The 24949-nt window shown below is 46.4% G+C and overlaps 1 non-coding gene across 1 annotated transcript; it reads right to left on the reverse strand.

Moving 5' to 3' along the window:
* Positions 1 to 12713: 12713 nt before the first annotated feature.
* trnai-uau (transfer RNA isoleucine (anticodon UAU)) lies at positions 12714 to 12808 on the reverse strand. The gene is made up of 2 exons: positions 12771 to 12808; positions 12714 to 12749 (listed from the first exon to the last, which is right to left on the reverse strand). It is a non-coding gene; the product is annotated as a tRNA-Ile (tRNA).
* Positions 12809 to 24949: the final 12141 nt, after the last annotated feature.

The raw sequence follows: 24949 nt of genomic DNA on the forward strand, positions 1-24949 counted from the left end.
TTTTTTTTTAACCATCTTAGGCCTTTTATAATTTTTGTTTACTGCAGCCATGTTTGATTTACACCCTTGACCTCTCTGACTTCCACTTTTGCTTTTCTCCTTCCTGTCTTTTGCTTCTATCCTTGCTTCTGTTTCCTCTGTCTCCCTGCAGAGGTTCCCAACCCCCTGCCATTTTAGCTTAAAACCTCCCCAACTGCATTAGCAAACACTCCCCCTAGCACATCGGTCCTGCTCCTGCCCAGGTGCAAATCGTCTAGTTTATACTGGTCCCACCTCCCCCAGAACCGGTTCCAATGTCCCAGGAATCTGAATCGCTCCCCCTTGCACCATTCCTCTAGCCACGTGTTCATCTGAAATATCCTTCTATTTCTACTCTGACTAGCACGTGGCACTGGTAGCAATCCAGAGATTACTACCTTTGAGGTCCTAGCTTTTTATTTACCTCCTAACTCCCTATATTAAGCTTTTAGGACCTCGTCCCGTTTTGTACCTATATCGTTGGGACCTATATGCACCACGCCAACTGGCTGTTCACCCTTCCCCTCCAAAATGCCCTGCAGCTGCTCCGAGACATCCTTCACTCTTGCACCAGGGAGGAAACATACCATCCTGGAGTCTCGTTTGCGGCCGCAGAAACGCCTATCTACTCCCCTTACGATAGAATCCCCTATCACTATAGCTATCTCGCTCTTTTTCCTCCCGTCCCGTGCAGCAGAACCACTCATGGTGCCAGGAAGTTGGTTGCTGCTGCCTTCCCCCGATAAGCCATCCTCCCCTACAATATCCCAAGCGGTATATCTCTTTGAGAGGGGGATGGCCACAGGGAATCACTGCACTACCTGACTGCGCCTACTACTCTGCCTGGTGGTCACCCACTCCCTTCCTGCCTTTGCACCCTTTACCTGCGGTGTGACCAACTGATTAAATGTGATATCCATGACGCCCACAGCATCACGAATGCTCCAGTATGTATCCATTCACAGCTCCAGCGCCGCAATGTGGTCTGTCAGTAGCTGCAGCTGGATACACTTCTCGCACATATGGTCATCAGGGACACAGGAAGTGTCGCCGATTTCCCACATAGTGCAGGAGGAGCATGCCACAGGGCCGAGCTGTGCTGCCATGACTTATCTTTTAATTAATTTAAATTAAATCAATACCAACAATTAAACTACAATTAAATGATATACTCAAGGGCCCTTGTTTCCTAGCACTCCCCGCTACACAACAGAGACCACAGCAAATATAATCACAAAAGTAAGACCTTCTAAACTTTATGAACCTTAACTGTCCAGCTTTTGAGTAGTATAAGTACTCACCCAATCAGCTGCTTCCTCCTACCCGCGTCACGTTCAGAATCATGACATGGCTCTGGAGCGCTGCCGCCGGTCTGTGAGATTGGTAAGCCTCTTTGAAAAAGCCCGGGAAAGTGAGCTTATATACCCACTGAAACTCCGCTCTCACCGCTCCCGACAAAGGCCTCTGTAAAAAGCCCACAAAAGTGAGTTTAAATACTTACTGAGTCTCCGCGCTCACCGTTCCTGACAAATGGAGTGGAGATGTGGAAGACCGACCAGAAAAACACCAAGGAGGACACCAATACATAATTCATCTCTCCTTCTCCCGAAGCAGCATAATTGACCAATCTGAGTTTTGAGTTACACCACTGAGTTAAAGGTTGTACAAATCTCTCTGTGTAAAACTTGTATTATTAGGTTAATAAAGCGATTTGTTTGAAAAGTTTAAAGCTTTGGTTGATCTTAGCTCTGATTACCCTAAAGAGTGAAGAGAGATAAAATAAAAACCCGACAGATCCTTCCGGCTAAATCACATTTTCCTCCCAAGCATGCTACACTTAGCTCATGGCAAGGCTCAAATTACTAATATATAGGTGGAATGGAATACCTTGTCGGACTATGGGGGAGAGCAGCAGAGTGATGCACGGTCTGTTAACTCACTGGGCGAAACTTTTTCTTCTCTGCTCTGAATCAAGCTTAAAACCGACCATTAAAACCGATGGTCATTCGTACTAATCCATTGTGCTCTGGACGCATGGGTGCGAATGGCTATCCTCATCATTGCTGGCCACACGGGGCTTTTCAGTCTGTGCCTCTGCGCTCTTCATGTGACTACAAAAATAAACATGGACTCATTGCATAAACGTAGAACAGAGATTGCGAATCGCAGATACACTTTTTCCTCTCTCTTCCTTCCTCTGAGATTGAAACCCACTGAAAGACTAGCGGGAAAACAAATGATTAGAGAGCCAAAACATAACTTTAACTTTTAGGAACAAATGTAATTTCAAAAGATTTTATCAACATCAATGTCCAGGTTATCTGTTTTTATTGTCTTTCGTCGAGAGATAAATAATGTGCAGTGCACTGGGGAGAAATCCTCGTTCTTTTCAAAATAGTGCAATGGTACCTGAGGCTTCGGTGTAATGTCTTTTCAGAAGACGGTACCGTCGACAGTGCAGCACACCATCAGTACTGCACTGGAGTGTCAGCCTGGATTATGAGCTCAAGTCTCTGGAGTGGGGCTTGAGTTTGCTACCGCTGAGCCACGGCTGACACATAAACTCAGTTCATTCGGCTCGAGTGAAATGGCAAAGACAAAAAAATGACAGTGGACTAAATCTTCAACTTGGGGCCCACGAATAAACTGTTTAAAAGGGATGTGCTGTCAGTCCCGGATCATACTGTGTCTGTTTAAAAGGAATGTGCTGCCAGTCCCGGATCATTCTGTGTCTGTTTAAAAGGGATGTGCTGTCAGGCCCGGATCATTCTGTCTCTGTTTAAAAGGGATGTGCTGCCAGTCTCGTGTCATTCTGCGTCTGTGTAAAAGGGGTGTACTGTCAGTCCCCGATCATTCTGTGGCTGTTTAAAAGGGATGTGCTGTCAGACCCGGATCATTCTCTGTCTGTTTAAAAGGGATGTGCTGCCAGTCTCGTGTCATTCTGTGTCTGTTTAAAAGGGGTGTGCTGTCAGTCACGGATCATTCTGTATCTATTTAAAAGGGATGTGCTGTCAGTCCCGAATCATTCTGTGTCTGTTTAAAAGGGATGTGCTGTCATTCCTGGATCATTCTTTATCTGTTGAAGGAGGTTGTTTACCTGACATGCATCATACAACCTCTTTTCTGTTTAAACAAGAACGAGGTTGTATGATGCATGTCAGGTGAATTCTTCAAGGCAGAATCAGACCAAGTATAATATGTTGAGAGGGGATGTGAAGATAAAAATAAGAATAGCAAAGAGAGAATATGAGAGTAGAATGGCGTGAAACATAAAAGTGAACCCAAAAATCTACTACCGGCATGTAAACATTAAGTGGGTAGTAAGAGGCGGGGTGCGGCCTATTAGAGACAAAGAAGGTGATATATAACTAGAAGCGCGGGGCAAGGCTAGAATACATAATGAATACTTTGTATCGGTGTTTACCAAAAAGTTGGATGCCGACAAATTATCGGTCAAAGTGGAAAATATAGAAGCAATAGAAGGGGTGAAAATTGATCGACAGGATGTCCTGGAAAGGCTGTGTCTGCTTAGAGTGGACAAGTCACCTGGTCCAGATGGTTTCCATCCCAGGTTGCTAAGAGAGTTATGGGAGAAGACAGTGGAAGGCTTGCCATAATTTTCCAATCTTCCCTAAATGCGGGGGAGGTCCCTGAGGAGTTGAAAGTGGCAAATGTGACAGAATTGTTCAAGAAAGGATGGAAGGATGCTCCTAGTAACTACAGGCCGGTCAGTTTAACATCAGTGGTGGCTAAAGTTTTAGAAACAATAATCAAGGAGAAAATTAACGGGCTTTTGGAGAAGTTTCAGCTAATTAAGTATAGCCAACACGGATGTGTAAAATGCCGAACTTGCTTGACGAATCTAATTGAATTGTTGATGCAGTAACAGAGAGCTTTGATGAAGTGGATGCAGTGGATGTTGGCGACATGGATTCTCCGATGGGGTTTTACAAAGTACCACATAAAAGGCTGGTTAAAAAAATTGATACTCATGGAATAGGTGAGTATGTGGCAGCTTGGATAAGGAATTGGCATAAGGACAGAAAACAGCGAGTTGTGGTAAATGGCTGTATTTCAGATTGGAGGATGGTAGTTAGTGGTTTTCCCCAAGGTTCAGTGCTGTGCCCACTGCATTTTTTGATATATATAAATGACCTGTATATTGGAATACAGAGTAGAGTTTGTACATTAGCCGATGACATCAAACCTGGGGGTGTGGCAAACAGTGATAATGATGCCAATCGACTACAGGACATAAAAAGGACATAACAAGGCTAGCAGAATGGGCAGACAAGTTACAGATGGGATCTAATACGGAGAAGTGTGAGGTGATGCATTTTGGCAGAAGGAACAGGGAAAGGCAATTTACACTTAAAGGCACAGTTTAAAATAGTGTGCAGGGACAGAGGGACCTGGGAGTTAATGTCCATAGGTCCCTGGAGGTGGCAGGACATATTGAGAGAGTGGAAACAAAGCATTTGTGATCTTGGGCTTCATAAATAGAGGTATTGAGTACATAACTGGAGAAGGTATGCTGTGTCTTTATAGCGCACTGGTTAGGCCACAACTGTAGTATTGCGTCATATCTGGTCACCACACTTTAGGAAGGATGTGAAGGCCCTTGAGAGGGTGCAGAGGAGATTTACCAGAATGGTTCCGGGGATGAGGGATCTTAGCTACAAAGACAGGTTGGAGAAGCTGGATTTGTTTTCATTAGAGTAAAGGAGGCGCAGGAGTGATTTGATAGAAGTGTACAAGATTATGACGGGTTTCGATAGGCGAGACGGGGAACGGCTGTTCCCACTGGTTGATGGCACAAGGACTAGGGGATTTAAGACTTTAGGCAAGAGGTACAGGGGGGATGTGAGGAAAAAAAAATTACGCATATGCCGTCGGAAGTGGTGGAATCGGAGACACTCAATGTTTTCAAGGGGAGACTGCATAGGCTCTTTAGAGAAATAAACTTGCAGGAATACATCGATAGTGCGAAGGAATGGTACTGAATTGATCAGTCTACAGAGAGCCGGCACTGGCTCGATGGGCAGAAGTGCCTCCGCCTGTGGCATTATGCCTCTATGATTAAACCAAGGGAGCGCAAAGTCACGGATCATCAATTTTATAAGTCTTTTTAACAGGAGTGCGATTTTAGCTGTGATGACCCAGTTGTTAAGGTTGGCTGGGTTTCATCCGGGTTTTAAACCCGGGACCTCTCGCATTTTTAAGCAGCGAAATTGCTTGAGCGAGAATCAGACCTCTAGACCAACGAGCCGCCGATTTTGGGCTCGAAGTTGCATTGGGTTTCCCTGCGCTGTTGCGAACCCAGTTCGCAGAGGACCTGTTCATTCATTTGAAATAAGTTTATATTTTCCTAAATCCACTTCTTCATATGAGCCGTTTCCCTGAATCTGCTATCAATTCTCCCCATAACAAGAAGGTCGGCGACAACCTAATTGTAGATATGGTGTTTGGGCGACTGTCTGTGCGTGACTTCCGTCCTTGTAATTCTCAACATCATGTTCAGGTGAATCGTTGTTTGTGTTCAACATGATGTCGGAAACATGTACAGAGTACCCGTGAGTTTACACAACTTCTCGTTTGTGCCAAAGGCTTAGTCACTGATTTGAAATCGAATCTATTTCCTGCACATTAGTCTTTGCCTGCTAGTTGCTGGTTTAACAGTTAAAACTGGCCCCACCTTCCCTCCTCTCAATAAGTAACACTGAAGAGCTCCTTTAAAATTCCCATCCATTATTGCAACACGGTGGGCCTGAGGAAACTAAGAGCAAAAACGCTGGCTGTTGTTGGTGAGGCTCGAGCACACAACCTCGACATTTCCCCGAAGCTATAGCTGTTACACAAGTACTATGCACGAACCGAATGCGCCACTAGAGCTGCGCTTGATGACCGTGACTTATCCGTGCTCATTTACTAGCACATTTCAGGTTGTCTAATCGTGCGGGGGTGCAATGTTGTTTAATTGAGGTGCATTGGCTGGGCTTATACGAAAGAGTGAAGCAGGTGTTTTCTCATGTGTTAGCGAGCTGGTGAATTTACCAACGGCTGCACCAGATCCTTGTGCCATAAACACTGAACATTTTTACCCAACTCCTAAAATACGGGCTGCAAAATGAGAACCGATAAAAATTCATCACATGCAAAACGCAAGAAACGTTTTAAACTTTTGCCCATGATTCGGTAACCATGTGAGTTATCCGGTGATTAATGACGATTACAACTAACTTTTCACACAGTCTAATGAGTTTTACTCATTAAAATAAAGAGTTTTCTTAAAGTTCACTCATTGACACGCAATGGAACCCGTATCGCAGAGTAAGAGTATTTGTAGCTGATAATTGCTGTTCTGAGCTGCTTCTCTAATTATTTAAAGAGCAGCAGTTTCCGAAGTGTAGCGGTTATCACTTCTGTCTAAAGTACAACAGGGCCCTGGTTCAATCATCTCTTGTAGGTAGAGATCCCGGGACCTCTCGCATTCTTATGTAGCAAAATTCCTTGAGCGAGAATCAGATCTCTAGACCAACGAGCCGCCGATTTTGGGCTCGAAGTTGTATTGGGTTTCCCTGCGCTGGTGCGAACCCAATTCGCAGAGGACCTGTTCATTCATTTGAAATATGTTTATATTTTCCTAAATCCACTTCTTTATATGAGCCGTTTCCCTGAATCTGCTCACAATTCTCCCCATAACAAGAAGGTCGGCGACCACCTAACTGTGGATATGGTTTTTGGGCGATTGTCTGTACGTGACTTCCGTCCTTGGAATCCTCAACATTATGGTCAGGTGAATCGTTGTTTGTGTTCAACATGATGTCGGAAACATGTACAGATTACCGGTGAGTTTACACAGCTTCTCGTTTGTTCCAAAGGCTTTGTCACTGATTTGAAATCGAATCTATTTCCTGCACATTATTCTTTGCCTGATATTTGCTGGTTTAACAGTTGAAATTGGCCCCACCTTCCTTCCTGTTAATAAGTAACACTGAAGGGATCCTTTTAAACTCCCATCCGTTATTGCAACACGGTGGCCCTGAGGAAACTAAGAGCAAAAACATTGGCTGCTACAGATGAGGCTCGAACTCACAACCTAAACATTTCCCCGAAGCTATACTGGTATACGGAGAGGCAGCGGACCTGCGAGGGAGCACCAGAGGTGGCGGAGCTACTTAAAGAGCAGCCAGAGGCAGCGAGGCCCAGAGCCCCGAGACCGGAGAGGCAGCGGACCTGCAAGGGAGCACCAGAGGCGGCGGAGCTACTTAAATAGCAGCCCGAGGCAGCGAGGCCCAGAGCCCCGAGGCCGGAGAGGCAGCGTACCTGCGAGGGAGCACCAGCGGCGGCGGAGCTACTTAAACAGCAGCCCGAGGCAGCGAGGCCCAGAGCCCCGAGACCGGAGAGGCAGCGGACCTGCAAGGGATCACCAGAGGTGGCGGAGCTAATTAAAGAGCAGCTCGAGGCAGCGACGCCCAGAGCCCTGAGACCGGAGACGCAGCGGACCTGCGAGGGAGCACCAGAGGCGGCAGAGCTACTTAAACAGCAGCCCGAAGCAGCGAGACCCAGAGCCCCGAGACCGGAGAGGCAGCGGACCTGCGAGGGATCACCAGAGGCGTACCAATCCAGGTTCCGGGATAGAGGTAAAAAGTAATCCAAGTGTGACGTCAGCAGGATGCAGGTAAGTGATTGGTTGGTGAGTATTTATCTCTTTTTTAAACTTTAACTCTGTTTTATAGTTTCTAAGGTCTCTCTGGTGTAGCGGGGACTGTTGGTAAACTATTTAACTGTAGTGTAATTAGTAGGGTTGAATGATTAAATCTAAACTCAATTAATTAAAGGGTAAGTCATGGCAGGACAGCCCGGCCCCGTGATCTGCTCCTCCTGCGAGATGTGGGAACTCAGGGACACTTCCTTTGTCCCTGACAACTACATGTGCAGGAAGTGCACCAAGCTGTAGCTACTGACAGACCTCATTGCGGCACTGGAGCTGCGATTGGATGCATACTGGAGCGCTCACGATGCTCGGGACAACGTGAATAGCACGTTTACAGAGTTGGACACACCGCAGGTAGAGGTTGGACAGGAAGAAAGGGAACGGGTGACCAAGAGGCAGAGTACTAGGTGCAGGCAGGTAGTGCAGGGGTCCCCTGTGGCCATCCCCCTCTCCAACAGATATACCACTTTGAGTACTGTTGGGGGGATGGCTTATCAGGGGAAGGCAGCAGCAGCCAACTTCCTGGTACCAGGGGTGGCTTTGCTGCACAGAATGGGAGGAAAAAGAGTGGTAGAGCTATAGTAATAGGGGATTCAATTGTAAGGGGAATAGATAGGCGTTTCTGTGGCCGCAAACGAGACTCCAGGATGGTGTGTTGCCTCCCTGGTGCAAGGGTCAAGGATGTCTCCGAGCGCCTGCAGAACATCTTGGAAGGGGAGGGTGAACAGCCCGTTGTCGTGGTGCATATAGGCACCAACGATATAGGTAAAACGTGGGATGATGTCCTAAAAGTGCAATATAGGGAGTTAGGAGGTAAATTAAAAAACAGGACCTCAAAGGTAGTAATCTCAGGATTGCTACCAGTGCCACGTGCTAGTCAGAGTAGAAATAGAAGGATACTCCAGATGAATACGTGGCTAGAGGAATGGTGCCAGGGGGATGGATTCAAGTTCCTGGGACATTGGAACCGGTTCTGAGGGAGGTGGGATCATTTCAAACCGGACGGTCTGCACCTGGGCAGCGCTGGAACCGATGTCCTAGGGGGAGTGTTTGCTAGTGCTTTGGGGGAGGGTTTCAACTAAAATGGAAGGGGGTTGGGAACCTGAGCAGGGAGATAGAGGAAAGGGAAAGAAGGATAAAAGCAAAAGATAGGAAGTAGAAGAGCAAAAGTGACAGTCAGAGAAATCACAGGTTTAAATCAAATGTGGCCACAGTAAATAACAATTCTAATAGGTCTAAGAGCGTTAAAAAACAACCTGAAAGCTTTGTGTCTTAATGCGAGGAGCATTTGTAATAAGGTGGACGAATTGGCTGCGCAAATAGAGGTAAACGAATATGATTTGGTTGGGATTACGGAAACGTGGCTCAAGGGCGGCCAAGGCTGGGAACTCAACATCCAGGGGTATTCGATATTCAGGGAAGATAGGCAAAAAGGAAAGGGAGGAGGGGTAGCATTACTGGTTAAAGAAGGGATTAACACAATTGTAATGAAGGATAATAGCTCTGATGAGCTGGAATCTGTATGGGTATAATTGAGAAATACTAAGGGGGAAAAGACATTAGTGGGAGTGGTATATAGACCTCCAAACAGTAAGGTGGAGGTTGGGGATGGCATTAAAAGGGAAATTAAAGAATCGTGCAATAAGGGCACAGCAGTCATCATGGGTGACATTAATCGACATATAGGTTGGGCTAACCAAATTAGTAACAATATTGTGGAGGAGGAATTCCTGGAGTGGTTACAGGATGGTTTCCTGGACCAATATGTCGAGGAACCAACCAGAGATCAGGCCATCTTAGATTGGGTGTTATATAACGGCAAAGGATTAATTAGCAATCTTGTTGTACGAGGCCCCTTGGGTCGGAGCTATCATAATATGATCGAATTCTTCATTAAGATGGAGAATGAAGCAGTTGACTCAGAAACTAGGGTCCTCAATTTAATTAAGGAAACTACGATGGCCTGAGGAGCGAGTTGGGTAGGATTGATTGGGGAATGGCACTCAAAGGGTTGACGGTGGATATGCAATGGGAAACATTCCAAGACCGAATGGATGAACTACAGAAGTTGTTCATCCCAGATTGGCATAAAAATAAAACAAAAAAGGTGACTCAACCGTGGCTAACAAGGGAAATAAGGGATAGCATAAGATCCAAGGAGACGACATACAAATTGGCCAGAAAAAGCAATAATCCTGAGGATTTGGAGCAGTTTAGGATTCAAAAAAGGAGGACAAATGGATTAATTAAGAAAAGGAAAATAGAATATGAGAGTAAGCTTACAGGGAACATAAAAACTAACTGTAAAAGCTTTTATAGATATGTAAAGAGAAAAAGATTGGTGAAGTCAAGCGTAGGTACCTTGCAGTCAGAATCGGGGGCATTTATAATGGGGAGCAAAGAAATGGCAGACCAACTAAATACATATTTTGGTTCAGTCTTCACAAAGGAGGACACAAATAACCTCCCAGAAATACCGTGGAACATAGGTTCCTGGAACTGAAAGAAATCAGTATTTGTAGGGAAATGGTGTTAGGAAAATTGATGGGTCTGAAGGCCGATATATCCCCAGGGCCTGATAATCTACATCCCAGGGCACTTAAGGAAGTGGCCCTAGAAATAATACATGCATTGGTGGTCATCTTCCAGAACTCGATAGACTCTGGAACAGTACCCAAGGATTGGAGGGTAGCTAATGTTACCCCACTATTCAAAAAAGGTGGCAGAGAAAAAGCGGGGAATTATAGACCGGTAAGCCTGACATCGGTCGGTAGTGGGGAAAGTGCTTGAGTCCATTATAAAAGATGTAATAGCAGAGCACTTGGAAAGCAGTGACAGGATCGGACAAAGTCAACATGGATTTACAAAAGATGCTTGACTAATCTACTGGAATTTTTTGTGGATGTAACTGGTAAAATAGATAAGGGAGAACTAGTGGAAGTGGTGTATTTGGGCTTTCAGAAGGCTTTCGATAAGGTCCCGCATAAGAGGTTAGCGTGCAAAATTAAGGCACGTGGGATTGGGGGCAAGGTATTGAGTTGGATAGAGAACTGGTTGGCGGACAGAAAGCAATGAGTTGGAATAAACGGGTCGTTTTCCAAGTGGCAGGCAGTGACTAGTGGGGTACCTCAAGGATCGGTCCTATGACCCCAGCTGTTCACAATATATATTAATGATCTGGACGAGGGAATTGAATGTAATATCTCCAAATTTGCAGACGACACAAAGCTGGGTGGGAGGGTATGCTGTGAGGAGGATGTCATGAAACTCCAGTACGATTTGGACAGGTTGGGTGATTGGGCAGAAACATGGCAAATGCACTATAATGTGGATAAATGTGACGTTATTCACTTTGGTGGCAAAGGCAGGAAGGCAGATTATTATTTGAATGGCAATAGATTGGGAGAAGGGGAAGTGCAAAGAGACCTGGGTGTTCTTGTTCACCAGTCGCTGAAGGTAAGCATGCAGGTGCAGCAGGCGGTTTAGAAGGCAAATGGTATGTTGGCCTTCGTAGCAAGAGGGTTCGAGTAGAAGAACAAGGATGTCTTGCTGCAGTTGCACAGGGCCTTGGTGAAACCGCACCTTGAGTATTGTGTGCAGTTTTGGTCACATTACCTGAGGAAGGACGTTCTTGCCATGGAGGGAGTGCAGCGAAGGTTCACCAGGCTGATACCTGGGATGGCAGGAATGACGTACGAGGAGAGATTGTGTCAATTGGGATTATACTCACTGGAGTTTAGAAGATTGAGAGGGGATCTCATCGAAACCTATAACATTCTGTCAGGTCTGTACAGACTAGATGCAGAAAGGATGTTTCTGATGGCCGGGGAGTCCAGAATCAGGGGTCATAGTCTAAGGATAAGGGGTAAGCCATTTAGGACTGAAATGAGGAGGAATTTCTTCACCCAGAGAGTGCTGAACCTATGGAATTCTCTGCCACAGAGGGCGGTGGAGGCCAGTTCATTAAATATATTCAAGAAAGAGTTGGATATATTTCTTGAGGCTAAAGGGATCAAGGGATATGGGGAGAAGGCAGGACAGGGTACTCAATTTGGATGATCAGCCATGATCTCATTGAATGGCGCAGCAGGCTCGAAGGGCCGAATGGCCTACTCCTGCTCCTATCTACTATGTTTCTATATAAGTACCACATGCTAACCGATTGCGCCACTACAGCTGCACTTCATGTGTGCCAGTTATCCGTGCTCATTTACTTGCACGTTTCAGGTTGTCTAATCATGCGGGGGCGCAATGTTGCTTAATGGAGGTGCATTGGCTGGGTTTATATGAAAGAGTGAAGCAGGTGTTTTCTCATGTGTTAGTGAGCTGGTGAATTTACCAACAGCTGCACCAGATCATGGCGCCATAAACACTGAACATTTTTACCCAACTCCTACAATGCGGTCTGCAAAATAAGAACCGATGAAAATTCATCACATGCAAAACGGAAGAAACGTTTTAAACATTTGCCCATGATTCGGTAACCATGTGAATTACCCGGTGATTAATGACGATTACAACAATCTTTTCACACAGTCTAATGAGTTTTACTTAATAGAATAAACAGTTTTCTTAAAGTTCACTCCTTGACATGCAAAGGAACCCTATCGCAGGGTAAGAGTATTTGTAGCTGACAATTGCTGTTCTGAGCTGCTCCTCTAATTATTTAAAGAGCAGCAGTTTCCGAAGTGTAGCGGTTATCACTTCCGTCTAAAGTACAACAGGCCCCGAATTCAATCATCTCTTGCAGGTAGAGATCCCTGGACCTCTCGCCTTTTTAAGTAGCGAAATCCCTTGAGCGAGAATCAGATCTCTGGACCAACCAGCCGCCGATCTTGTGCTCGAAGTTGCATTGGGTTTCCCTGCGCTGGCCCCACCTTCCCTCCTGTCAATAAGTAACACTGAAGGGCTCCTTTTAAACTCCCATCCGTTATTGCAACACGGTGGGCCTCAGGAAACTAAGAGCAAAAACATTGGCTGTTCTAGATGAGGTTCGAACTCACAACCTCGGCATTTCCCCGAAGCTATACTGTTATATAAGTACCACGCGCTAACCAATTGCGCCACTAGAGCTGCGCTTGATGCGCATTAGTTATCCGTGCTCATTTACTTGCACATTTCAGGTTGTCTAATCGTGCGGGGGCGCAATGTTGTTTAATTGAGGTGCATTGGCTGGGTTTATATGAAAGAGTGAAGCAGGTGATTTCTCATGTGTTAGCGAGCTGGTGAATTTACCAACGGCTGCACCAGATCCTGGTGCCATAAACACTGAACATTTTTACCCAACTCCTGTAATGCGGTCTGCAAAATGAGAACCGATGAAAATTCATCACATGCAAAACGCAAGAAACGTTTTAAACTTTTGTCCATGATTCGGTAACCATGTGAGTTACCCGGTGATTAATGACGATTACAACAAACTTTTGACACAGTCTAATGAGTTTTACTTAATAGTATAAACAGTTTTCTTAAAGTTCACTCCTTGACATGCAATGGAACCCGTATCGCAGGGTAAGAGTATTTGCAGACGACAATTGCTGTTCTGAGCTGCTTCTCTAATTATTTAAGGAACAGCAGTTTCTGAAGTGTAGCGGTTATCACTTCCGTCTAAAGTACAACAGGTCCCTAATTCGATCATCTCTTGTAGGTAGAGATCAATAAAATGCATTAACAGCCGTGCGGTATTATCCTTTTCTCTTTACAGTTCTGTACACACTCAAACTGTACAGAAATACCGACAGTGTGAGATAACATTACAGGATCCTGCAGCGCTGCCTCGGTCAATAGTAACAGTTCGGAGCTGCATTTCAGACCCGGCAACAAACCCATGAGTTTGTTTGCTGTTACCCAGCTCCCGGAGTGAGTGAGGCCGCGACAGCAGCGAACTTCAGGTTGCCTGTCCGGCCCCGCTCTCTCCAAGCGCCTACTGCCGGCGTAAAAGAGCGATTGCAGCCTCAGAGAGTGTAAACTGCCCATCGCTGCGAAACAAAATGTCACTGAAGCAGAGGAGCGCAGAGATTTGCATCTGCAGCGTGTAGGTGAGGGTGTCGAGGTTGATATAGGTCGACTCGTTGTTGGAAACGCTGAAATTGAATCTTTCTCTGGCAGATGTTGCAGGTTTACCTATGAAAAGTGCCCTCGAGGTGCAATCGACAAATTTGGAGATGCCGTGTAGTGGAACAAGTGAAAGGATCAGCACAGTTAATGCCGAGAACAAATTAAACAGTAGCTCAAGCTGATGGACCTTGCACTGGTGAAAATCCTGGACGGAGATTTAGAGGAAGCGACAGTGGGAAGGGCTGTGCCTCCATTCCAACACTTCTCCAAGCACATTCCGGGGAAGTAATCGACAGCAAAAAGAGGGCTTGGAACCAGAATGGAACTGCGGGCCCACTTTTCAGACAAAATGCAATGGACAATACATGACAAATCCATTTGATTTTCCGTTTGATAACCAAGTTGACTGGGCCTGTATTCCAGACAGAGTGACTCTTTAGTCTAGGGGTATGAATCTCGCTTTGGGGATTGTAGATTGACATTTGCGAATGGTTCCGCGTGAGGCCATTTTTAATGTCGACTTCTAATATTGGACTTGCGCTCAAAAGTTGCTCGAATCCGCCTAAGAAATGATCGTTTAGAACCCAAATCATTCTCCATCAGTCTCCAGCGGCTTTGGAGGAAGGTCAGTGCAAACTACCATGTAAATATTGTGGCTTTAAAGACAAACAATTAAAGTATTTTTTTTAGCAAACAATCAGTAGTGATGGTTGTAAGTATATTTGTGTGTGTCCATATTAGATACAAATGTATTGGTGAGTTGATATTGTATTAGTTGTAAATGCTTTTGCACCTCTGATCGCTACAAATATGTTTAGATGTATCTGTATTATTTATAAATGTATTGAGTGGGGGAATTTATGCCAGTTATAAATGTATTTCTGAGCACTGTAAATGTTCACTCCGGCCCCATTCTACCTTCTCATTGCCCCCACGTGGGACACGGCAGACCATCTGTTACATTAGGATTCAACTTTTGCTTTTATTGATAATTAGAAAATGTGAGCTGTAGAAAGTAATAAATCTGCATCCATCAGACTCTCTGATACCTCTTGAGCGTCCCTTACTCTGTCTGATTGGCCCTGAGCATCCCTTACGCGCTCCAGAACCTCTTGAGCATCCCTTACCCTGTTTAGTACATCCGGAGTATCCCTTACCCTGTCTGGTACATCCGGTGCATCCCTTTCCCTATCTGATACAACCGGAGCTTCCCTTACAATGTCTGGTACATCGGGAGCGTACATTACCCTGTCTGTTACATCCGGAGTGTCTCTTACCTTATCCGATACATCCGAAGCGTCCCTTACCCTGTCTGATGCATCCGGAGCGTCCCTTACCCTGTTTGATATATCCGGAGTGTCACTTACCCTGTCTGGTACAACAGGACCGTCCCTTACCCTGTTTGGTAAATCCGGCTCGTCCCTTAAACCGTCTGGTACATCCGGAGCGTCCCTTACTCTGTCTGGTAAATCCGGAGCGTCCCTTCAACTGTCTGGTACATCCGGAGCGTCCCTTACCCTGTCTTTTACATCCGGAGCGTCCCTCACTCTCCTTGATAACTACTGAGCGTCCGTTTTCATTTTTGGTAGCCAGTTTGTCAAAATTGCATATTTCACCCTTCATCCGCAGCTATGTAGCGCTTCCCATCGCTCACGCCCCTCAACTGTTTAGGGAAAAGCGGCAACTACCAGGTGAACAAAGCCAATTTTTCAGTTAGCCTCCCCAGTGCACTTCATTTCCCGAGGAATTTTCTTGTACAATCAGGCTGCTTTGGTTCCAAATGCCGGCCCTGCTTTCGCAGAGCTTGTCTGTCGAGAGGTCCCGCAGGTCTAAGTATATCGACTGGTTTGAAAGCACCAACTCAGATTGGGGTGAATGGGACATGTGCCCCAGGAACAGCGGTGGTAGCAGAGCACACTTAGCGTTTTAAGTAGGTGAAAGTGAATGTTAGATTAAGGTAATACTGCAGGAAATTTACAATGAAATTGAAGGAGGAATGTAAAGGAAGGCTATTGATTGTGGAAGAATGAAAAATCTGTGCCGTGACTGGGATTCTGACCGAGATTGCTGCGGCCACAACGCAGAGTACTAACCACTATACGATCACGGCGCCACACATCAACTACTGAAGCTCTGCTCTGACTACAACAAAGTAACGCACGGCACTGCATAGAAAAGATGGATTTTTGGTGAAGAGGCCAAAATCAGCACCGCCAGAAATTAGGACAGTGGTGGAATTCGACCCAGGCCCCGCAGGTATTGGAGCGTTCAACCAGAATGGGAACCAGTGCAGCTGCAGTTACATTAAAAAGAATTTTAGCCTTTTCACACGAGAAGAAACTTACTGCTAGAGATTCAATAAAACAAAGGCCCCGCTGCAAGTCGAACCCAGGATCTCCTGTTTACTAGACAGGCGCTTTGATCAGCTAAGCCACGGGGCCAAATCCCGAAAAAAAAATTCACCTCCACTCACTGACCTCTATCAGCTACCGGTCACTGTCTTCTGGAGTCTCAGTCCATTTTGTATTTCTCCAGCTCTCTTGTCTATTCCGCCATGTGTCCCATTGTTGTCTGTATCTCCCACTTAGTTTATCTCAGTGTCAATCTGTGGGGTGATTCTGAATGATTGCCTGAGTTTGTGTCTTATTATCTACATATATAAAAGGATCAATCTGTCTGTCTGTCTATCTGTCTGTCCTTCCGTCTGCCTGTCTGTCCGGCTATACACTCTAAAGTTATAGAGCCTACCTACACGTGCATTACATCAAAAGAAAGCTTATGATTCCAGAGCGGTCAGAAGTGTATTTGCTTTTCGGCGAGACAAAGATTGCGCCCGCGGTATCCAAAAAACGTTCAAAGTTCCGCTCATTATCCGCTCATGAGCATAGAGTGACATTAAGGTCGACCAATCGTACGGTCGAGCGACCCGACGGTCAACCAATCGCTGCATGGCGGGGGCAGGTTCGTTGCGCGTGCGGACGGGCCCTGCCAGAGCCGAGTGGCAGGACGATTGACCAATCCTACGCTTCGGTGACATGACGGTCGGCCAATCGGTGCATGTGTGGGCTGACCTTATCGTTCTGAGATGAGGTGAGTGGCCGCCATCTTGATTCCAAACTGTTCATTTCTTTTTCCCACTTTCTGCGTGTTTCTTTTCACATCTACATTTCCAGCAAAAAAAAAGTTGCTTTAAAAACACAAATTATTTTTTTAAAAAGTTAATTAATTTGTAAATCTTTTCTCTAACCTCTATAATTTTCCTACCTTTCACCATTTTTCCAGGCCGCGAAGCCTGGGCCTCTGTTGCCCAGCCACGCCTGAGCTAGTCACCACCCGTCGCGATCAACAAAAGGCCCGCGATCGCCGCAATCTTTGTGAAGGCTGGAGGGGGCGGGCCTGAGCCAAGCATCGCCACTGCCACTGCCACCATCTTAGTAAAGGCGGACGGGGCGGGAGTCAGCGCATGCATCAACTTCTGCCCGGAGCGTGACTTGAGTCCGGCCGGGCCTCACGCGATAGGTTGTGCGGCGGCATCTCTCTCTCTGGTCTTGAAGCCGGCTCGGGCATGGGGAGGGGTTTGGGACGGCGGAGCTCAGGAGGGCAGGGCTTGGGAGAGCTCGTGCGTGAGGCTCGGGGGGGCCGGGCTTGGGAGAGAGTGAGCGCGGGACTCGGGTGGGTGGGGCTCGGGAAAGCGCGAGCGCGGAGCTGGGGGGGGCGGGGCTCGGGAGAGGCCGAGCGTGGGGCTCGGAAGAGCGGGATCGCACGGCTCAGGAGGCCGGTGCGCGGGACCGCGTGGCTCCGGAGTCCGGGGTTCGGGAGGGCGGGGATCGGGCTGAGCCATATCAGTACGTGGGGTGGAATGGAGCTCCGCGGAGCCATCGCCGGCAGAGGGGAAAGGGTCTGCTAGCTCCCCCCCTCCCTTTCTCCCCCCTCCCTTTCTCCCCTCCCCCTCCTTCCTCCCCACACACCCCCTCCCCTCCCCCCCACACCCCCCTCCCCTCCCCCTCCCTCCCCCTCCCCTCCCCTGCCCCTCCCACCTCCCCCCTCCCCTCCCCTCCCCCTCCCCCTGGCCCCTCCCCTCCCCCTCCCCTCCCCTCCCCCCCTCCCCTCCCTCCCCTCCCCCTCCCCTTCCCCCCAGTCGCTCTCTCTCTTCCCCCCAGTCGCTCTCTCTCTTCCCCCCAGTCGCTCTCTCTCTTCCCCCCAGTCGCTCTCTCTCTCTTCCCCCCAGTTGCTCTCTCTTCCCCCCAGTCGCTCTCTCTCTTCCCCCCGTCGCTCTCTCTTCCCCCCAGTCGCTCTCTCTCTTCCCCCCCAGTCAGTCTCTCTCTTCCGCCCCCCAGTCGCGCTCTCTCTTCCTCCCCCCCCAGTCGCTCTCTCTCTCTCTCTTCCAACAACAACATGCCCTCAAAAAAGCCTCGGCACCGCCGGGCACTCCAGCTAGTATATATATATCTAAGAGTATGTCTCTCTGTCTTTCTCTCTGTCTCTCTGTCTCTCTGTCTGTCCAGCTATACAATCAAAAGTTATAGAGCATACCTACACAAATGTTATATCAAAAGAAAGCTTATCGCTAGTGGACTCTTGTGGTTGTATTTACTTTTTAGTCACACAAATATTGTTTGGACAGTCTACAAAAAACTTTAAAAATGACTCAAAAATCCACTCATTAGCGCTTGACCAATCCTACCTCTCATTAGCGTTGCGTGACGTGCTACTTGACCAATCCTGCAGTTCACTCACCTGATGCTTGACAAATCGGTGCGTCACAGGCGGGACCTAATGCTCCAATCTCCTTAAACTTTGCCGCCATTTTTTTCATCCCCACAGGGACACTACCAGCCAAATAAACCCCCACATTCTGACTCCGGCAGTGGCAGGTGAGTTTCCACGTAACGGGCGGTTCATCGGCAGCGGCCGACCGTCAACCGCGCCACCCGCAGGGGAGCTCCATCCCCACAGGAACCCCCACATTGTGGCTCCCAATCCCGCTGCAGCGGCCGTCCATCAGCCACGCAATCCATGAGGGGACTCAGCTCTGGTCCGTCTCGGCCCGACAGCCCGGCCGCGCCTCAAGCGTTAGGCCCCGGACGGCCGCTATCAGAATGGCACTGGGCCTCAGGCGCTAGACAGGGAGAGGGGAGGGAGGGGGATGTGAGGGAGGGAGAGGGAGGTGTGGGGGGAGGGGGAGGTGAGGGGGGCAGGGGGAGCGGAGGGAGGGATGCAGGGAGAGGACAGCACAAGGAGAGGGGGAGAGGGACAGAGAGGGGGGACACACAGGGGCACGCACACCGCGCACCCCAAAATTGCCCTGGCAACGCCGGGCTACCCTGCTAGTATGAAATAAATGTGGGGATCAGACAATTCTTTCTCTGACACCGGGGAACTAATGAGACAACATTTATAACAAGATATTGTTTATTTTGGTGCAGCAAACACAATATTCCATCTTGAAAGATTCAGGTTCATTCCTGTGCAAAAGAAACTGTGAAACCAACGTGTTTCCAATAGACTGCCTTTTAATTTGACGTCAAAAACACCACCATTGCAGCTCAAGGTGATTCATAACTAATGAACAGAGAAGTCAAGCAGTGAAAGGGTATTTGTAGAAAGGGTTGTGAGACTGTCGAATGCACTGGCCCAGCAAAGCAGCAGATATAAAACAAGGTCTAAAAACCGGCAGCATGTGGGAGGGAGGCAAGACAACCACAGGTAAGATTACCTTGGAATGCACTGGCCCCGAATCTGCTTTAAATCCCCCCACTGTACTGAAACACATTTAATGTCATATTCACACATTGATGCATTTGAGCAATATATGAGATTTAACGCTGTCTCTGATCTAAAATATCTGCTTTATGTATGTGAAATTATCATGGCCGAGATTAAACACGCATTGCAGGGTTAGTGGCTCTTTGCTCTAGGGGTGTGATTCTTGTTTTGGGAATTCACAACAATTAAAATGCAAGAGGCACCAGGTCCAAATCCCGGACGCGCTCCAAAATTTTAATAGAACCACTTTCCTCGGCCTGGAGACATTCCACAAGTCTTCAAATAATAACTGGCAGAAAATCAGCCTTTGTTCAGTACATCGCAAGAAAACGGCAATTTTATTCTTTAAAGCAGGAGTTCAGTCCCAGAAGTGCCGAATCTGTAAAATAAATATATAAGTCCGTTTGTATCCAGAAGCCTGCTCCACATTTTCCACATTGTCAATCTGGGAACACAGGCAGGACATGTGGTAAAGAGACTTTATTAAAGGTTGTTTCTACCGTTTGAAACAGAAATACTGAAATAAAAGGGATTTTTGGATGACTCCTTTTGTATAATAATGTTAGTTCGAGGTTGGTGAGACATTAACGTCTCAGGACTGTTAATCCAGTTGGAAGATACGTGGCCTGAAAATGTTACATTCCCCAAGTTAGACAATATTTTCTCTCCCTGTTTGGTAAAATTCTCCCAATTTTTCAGCCTAATATTTCACCCAGCTCTAATGGAAAGAAGATCGAATCGAGAGCTCCTTCCTCCCTTGCTTCCCTCATTGCTTCATTCACATCCTTCTTGTTCACGGTTTCCTGCTTCATTGGACAATGAGCCTGAATTTGATGTTAACTCTGTGATCGACATCTTATCAGTTCCAGTCCTAACCTCGTCTTTTTGCAGATTTATTAAAATCTTTTTGATGGAAACTCTCCAACCTATAATAAAACCGCCCATTTAATGCCTGTGAGTTAAAACAGGCGTTTTCCTGGTGAGGGAACTATTAGAGGAACAGAACAACTCCTGCAACAATAGAAATAGATTCAGTGCCCAAATCTGCTGTTCGGGGCAATCCTCGAAGGGCTGAATGGCCTACTCCTGCTCCAATTTCTTATGTTCTTATGTTCTTACACCGCTTGAACGATAAACAGAAAAAGCAAATGAAGTGGGAGCTGGCAGAAAGGGTTAACTTTATCCTTTGGAAATGAATTTAATTTCAAACTGTTATCGATCTTAGACCAGTGCAGTTTTCTCATTTGTAACACGTCTGTACAATTTATTTCTGTTAAACTGTATTCCTGCCCCCGCTCTTCATAAAGAACAGAGGGTCCCGCGCCATGGGCATTCAAAAACATTTCAATTATGGCCAACCTCCTGTAATTGCTGGTTTCACCCACTAGCGCTCTTTCCATTTAACCTCTATTTGTTTCAATCGCACACTTCAAAGGAACTGTTAAGATTAAGACGAAGCACTTCCGATCCAACTGCACTGTACCAGCGGGCCACTTGTTCACATTTAAACCCTCATTGGCAGCTAGGTAGCGCTCCCTGTCACTCACGCACTACAACAGTTTTGGGAAAAGCACGAACCAGCATTAAAATAAATCCCAGTCCTTCAGTTAACAAGATTCTCCAAGGAAATTTCGTGAACAATCCGGCCGCTGTCCATCTGAAGTTCAGTCCTGCTTTCACAGTGATTATCTGTCGATCTGTCACACAGATCTAAATGTATCGACTGGTTGTACATTGGTGCGAATGGGACATGTGCCCCCATGAACCGCGGTGGTAGCAGAGAGAATTTAACCACGTAAGCACATGAAAGTGAATGCTAGATTAAGGTAATACCGCAGGCAAGTGACAATGAAATGGAAGGAGGGAAGTAAAGAATGGCTACTGATTGTGGAAGAGTTAAAACCTGGGAGAAGATGTGGGTTTGAATTATGGGGCAACAAGCTCAGGCTTGTGAGAGCGCGGGGTTTTAAAGGAGTAAAAAGGTTTTCACCGCCAAAAAAACATAATTTTTCATGTCATAAAGATTGATTTTTCAGTCAGTTCCATTGGCAGGTGCCGCAGAGGACAGAAGATAAAAAGCGAGCTGTAACATGATTTAAGTTTGAACCGAGGTTACTGCGGCCACAATGCAGAGCACTAACGATGATATGATCAATGATCACAGCGCCACACGTCAGCTTCGCGTATTTTTTCTGGCTACAGCATAGTTGCGCACGGCACGAATATTTTTGCTGTTAACTATGAATAAAATGCGACGTATGTTTGCAGCTGTTGATGTTTCTGTCCTGTTACTGTCATAAGAACATAGAAACATCACAAGGCCATTCAGGCCCTCGAGCCTGCTCCACAATTCAATTAGATCATGGCAGATCTGTATCTGAACTCCATCTACTTGCAATGATTCCATAAACCTTCACATCCTCGCCGAACACAAATCTATCGATCTCATTTGGAAATTGTCAATTGAACCCCAGCCTGAACAGCTGTTTCAGGAAGGGAGTTCCAGATTCCCACTACCCTTGTATGAAGAACAGCTTCCTTATATCATCCCTGAACGTGGTAGCTCTAATTTTACCGTTAGGCCCCGTTGTGTTGGACCCTCCCAACAGAGCAAATAGATTCTCTCTCTCTTACACCTATTTGTTTGCAGCTCTAACGGAAGTTCACACCCCAGAACATTAATTGTCACTCAGATCCTGTCCTGCTAATTTGGATTTGGAGTTCATGCCTCTTTCCCCGATTGTTATTTGCGCCCTGTCTCTGCAATTGGGTTTGTTGCAGATTACTGGCAGCAGGCAGCAGAAGCAAGCGGGATATGGGTGCTGATAGGGAATGTTGCTTCTCATGGCTGTCTCACACCCCGCGGGAGCTGGCGGGGGTTTGAAAGCCTTCATGTGCAACACAGTTAGAATTGATGACGTGGTGTCTCAAAGTGCGACCCTATAATGGAAGAGCCTGTATATGGGGATATTTGAGACGCACACAGGATTTCGGGAACCTGTCTAACTCCAGATTATAAGACCGCCTGTTCGAATGACGCCCAGAACACGGCTACTTTTATACCAGATGTGCGTCTGAATAAATCTAAACTGCTCACAATAAACACTGTGAACTTTCAATATTTAGCGGACGGGTTTCTCCGAGCGATCAATTTGATCCTCTCATTAATTCGTTTCTACAAACTTTGGGAACAGACGGAAGTGGAAATGATTTACAGGGAAATCACGTAAACATATCTTCAATTCTCCCAGTCACCCACAAAGAAGCTCAAACTCACGGATTCAGCATCCTCCGACGTAATCGGCTCTGTTGCGCAATGAATAGCGCGTTGAACTTCTCGTGTCAAGAGTTGGTAAAAGTTATTCAAAGGCTGTGGATTCGAGTGCCGCCAGAGTCGCTGTTCAGTCAGGTTTCGATGATGAACTTCTGAAGCAAAACTACTTTGATGTCCTTCAAGGACTGAGAATAGCCAATGAGGTCGTTTCGAATTGTGAACAATTAACATGTCAGCAATCTGCGCACTTTCTGCAACTGTAAAAAGACATCATTTGAACCTGAGAACCACTCCCATATCAATCAATGGAAACCCCCCAAGAGAGAATTCAAACCCGAGGACCAACGAGTCGCTGGCAATGAAGCCATAGCATTTCATTCAGACCGCTTCTGTCCGTCCAATATGGCTTTCCTATAAAATGTACAGCAATATCTGCGGTACACTAAACATTTCAAGTCAAAATATCATCCTCACTTCACCAGGTTCTGTTTGAAAGTTCGAATTTCACTTTACTTAATTACTTACCCTGCCGTCTCAGTCACTATTTCTTTCTTAACCGTTTCCTGCTGGTGTGGCAGGTTAGATCAGCCTTGGCAGTTCAAGGAAGCCTGAGACGTCTATCTGTGGAAAACACAGAGAGGCAAGATAGAGAGACGGAAACATTGAGAGATGGCGTCTACCGGTATGATTCTCGCACAGAAAAATCCACTGACTTAAATGCGAGAGACGAGGACCCAAATCGCGGATGAGCCCCGTTCTTTAGACGAAAATCCCCAAATCCCTCAGTTTGGCGACATTGCAGAAGGTTTAAAATAATAACTGGCAAAAATTCTGCACCGAGCTTGTGTCCAGTACACGCAAGAAACCCGCGATTTTGTTATTAAAAGCAGGAATTCAGTCTCAGGTGTACAGAAACTGTATAATGTTAACCCGCTTGTTTACAGAAGCCTGCTCCACATTTTCCACACTGTCAATCTGGGAGCGCGAGCCGGACATATCTACAAGTCAGTTGGTTAAAGTGCCTGTTCAGTAAACACGTGTTTCTGGCTTGGACTCCCAGCTTTGTTTTATAATTAGTGAAATTAAGCAACAAAATAACTCTGTATCTGAAAACCACACAGACCAGAGCGTGGAAATATCAATTTTAATAAAATGACCTGCAATTTTTTCAATGATTGGTGCGAAACATTAGATCGGAGGAGAGCTCATCGACCTGAAACGTTAACCCTGTGTTTCCATCTCCACAGATGATCCCGGACCTGCGGAGTGTTTACAGCATTTTCTGAATAATTTCATTTCCAGACTCTGCAATATTTTGCTTTGTGTTTTATTCTTTCATTAAAAGAATCAGGAGCGTAACAACAGAATTGAATACTAGGCTCTGTTGGTCCAGAGGTAGAATTCTCGCCTGCCATGCGGGTTCCATTTCCGGCCAATGCAACGTTTAAATTCTGACTGAAGTATTTCGGTAATCCTTTTAAATTAAAGAAGATTCATGAAACGCACTACAAAGAATACAATTTTTAAAATATGTATCAAACTTTCCGTCATTCTTCAGTTAAAGAAGGTAAATCCATCCTCACACATCCGTGGGACAAATCTCAGGCAAAGAGCTCCGAGCTTCCTTAAGAATTCCTTCATTCAGAGGGTTGTGAATGTTTCGAATTCTCTGCCCCAGAGGGCTGTGAATGCTGAGTCTTTGAGTATATTCAAGGCTGAGATAGATAGGTTTTTGGACACTAGGGGAATCAATGGATATGGGGATCACGCAGGAAAGTGGAGTATATGTCGATAATCAGCCATGATCTTATTGAATGGCGGAGCTGGCTCGAGGGGCCGAGTGGCCTTCTCCTGCTCCTAATTAGTATGTTCGTACAGATAACCCGTGAGTTTACACATCTTCTCGATTGTGCCAAATTCTTAGTCACTGCGTTGAAATCAAATCTATTTCCTGCACATTATACTTTGCCTGATAGTTGCTGCTTTAAGAGTCAACACTGGCTCCACTTTCGTCCTGTCAATAAGTAACACTGAAGGGCTCCTTTAAAACTCGCATCCGTTATTGCAACACGGTGGGCCTGAGGAAACTAAGTGCCTACGTGAAACAGCTAATAAGG

Source organism: Somniosus microcephalus, chromosome 4 (assembly GCF_052327205.1).
Source record: "Somniosus microcephalus isolate GS21.2 chromosome 4, FLI_Smic_1.0, whole genome shotgun sequence".
Classification (NCBI taxonomy): domain Eukaryota; kingdom Metazoa; phylum Chordata; class Chondrichthyes; order Squaliformes; family Somniosidae; genus Somniosus; species Somniosus microcephalus.